The sequence below is a fragment of the Schistocerca piceifrons genome, chromosome 1, assembly GCF_021461385.2.
Source record: "Schistocerca piceifrons isolate TAMUIC-IGC-003096 chromosome 1, iqSchPice1.1, whole genome shotgun sequence".
Lineage (NCBI taxonomy): Eukaryota > Metazoa > Arthropoda > Insecta > Orthoptera > Acrididae > Schistocerca > Schistocerca piceifrons.
The window spans coordinates 423,886,450-423,888,569 of record NC_060138.1 but is presented as its reverse complement, the minus strand read 5'-3'; the positions used below and the strand labels follow the sequence as shown (position 1 = coordinate 423,888,569).

General features: G+C 48.2%; 1 pseudogene; it reads right to left on the bottom strand.

Annotated features, from left to right (window-relative positions):
• Window positions 1-1,349: 1,349 nt before the first annotated feature.
• On the bottom strand, window positions 1,350-1,467 carry LOC124722351 (annotated as a pseudogene).
• Window positions 1,468-2,120: the final 653 nt, after the last annotated feature.

The following is a 2,120-nucleotide window of genomic DNA, read 5'->3' as shown; positions in this document are numbered from 1 at the left end:
GCAGCACCGAAAAAAGGTTGTAGTGTGACAACTGCAGGCGGTCCAGCGCAACGTCGTCGCTCCGTGCCTCGCCACGATCTGCCTCTGTACGTTCCGGTACCTTTCTGTCGCGCGGGCTACTTTAGCGCGTAATACCGCGACATAGGCCGTGGGGAGCATAGTGGGACTCGGTGTGAGTGGTGAATCATTCCGTGGCAGCTGTAACAACCTTCGTCAAGTACACTCAGAACGTACGTGTCCCTCCTTCCCTCACCCAGAGCACGTTCTTGGTTGTCCGTCACATATGACAATCGCCCTCCGACCAGCGATGTACACGTGTGACGGAACATGTTTTCGTTGTTCTATCCGTATTTGTCTGACACCATTGAGGACAGGATACGTTTTGAATCTCGCTCATTTTTCAGCCACATGGGATATGAGCGGTCCGTAAGGACGCAGGGCGTCTGGCACCAGTTCTTCTGACACTTCGAATGGAAGTTCAAAGACGTGGATCGTTCGTAGTCCCATGCCTGCGTGTTCAACCGTAACCGCTCCAACATTCCGGTCCGAACGACAGAAACGAAGTCATTGTCGGTGTCGGAGTAGTACTTCGTGACATGCCGCTCCATTGATGAGCTTTACACAGACCACGCTGCTGACTACAGATAAGTGTATTCAGGTTCGATTTTTACCTCGTCCCTTTAATAACGTTTTATCTCGTAAGCCTTCGGTCGAGCATATTCGTCAACGAAACTAAATTTCAGTGTCGATTTGCGGAACGACAAAGCCATGATTCGTTCTATGTATTACCGCGGCACACCGCCACATATTTAATGTAAACACCTCTCGCGCACACATCGGCAGGGACGCATACCGTCCGAAGAGCTGCGCCGCTGAAGGCTGACGGCGCCACTAAGTCGCCTTGGCGCAGCGGTTCACTCAAGTGTGCGGCTTACCCTCGCACGCCTCCCTCCTCAATCCAAATTCTCACTGCCACCCCAGTCTACTTTAAAATACCCCTTACGTAGACTCTCCATGTTCTGGAATAGCACCTTAGCATCAAATACAAACGGGGGATCCAGCCTGAAAACTGAGGAAGGAGGGGCAAACGAAGGATTAAGGGTGCAGGTACTTACACAAATGAAATGACACAACTTCAGAATATAAAGCACTCCATCTTCAGGCCACATGTGGCCCATCGGGACCGTCCGACCGCCGTGTGATCCTCAGCTGAGGATGGGAATAGGAGGGGCGTGTGGTCAGCACACCGCTCTCCCGGACGTTACGATGGTTTTCTGTGACCGGAGCCGCTACTATTCGGTCGAGTAGATCCTCAATTGGCATCGCGAGGCTGAGTGCACCACGAAAAACGGCAACAGCACATGGCGGCCCGGATGGTCACCCATCCAAGTTCCGGCCACACCCGACAGCGTTTAACTTCGGTAATCTGACGGGAACTGGTGTATCCACTGCGGTAAGGCAGTTGCCCAATTTCACAGTATAAGACCAGGTTTTGTCATTTCATATGTAAAAGAAATAACTTCTGACAGAACCATTTTATACCACAAGAACAGTGAAAACTACAGTGCCGTCTATCTCATTTTCTTAACTACAAGCTTTCTTTTCTTGCTGGAAATGTGTTCTTTCTTCGTTAACAGTTTACATTCTTGTCTATACTTAAAATGTCAGAAATCCACACCAGAGGGAAAGGAAGCATTATAATTGAGGCGCTGAGAACATAAAGGCCTAAAGCACACCGTCGTCAATTTTTAGACTATAGAAGGTACGCAAGCTCCTGACACCTGTTCATCTTACGGTGAACCAACTCTTTCGTGCTGTACCCCTACACTGCATATGTGAACGTTTGCGAATAAGTGTCAAACCAATTTTCCTAATATTCGATTTCATAATGTCCCAAAACGTATTCCTTGCTGTAGGGACCCTCACTGGCCACACTAACGCCCGTTTCTTGATGAAAATTGAAACGTCTTGAAGGAATGCCTCACCAGAATTTCGTTCCATGGTTTCAGAATTCCAAAAATGGACGCTGAGAATTTCGTAATCTGTAAGAATGTTACTACTAAAGCAAAATTTGATGGTCGTGATAACATTGTACGTTCGGAAATTTAATAGTTATGAAT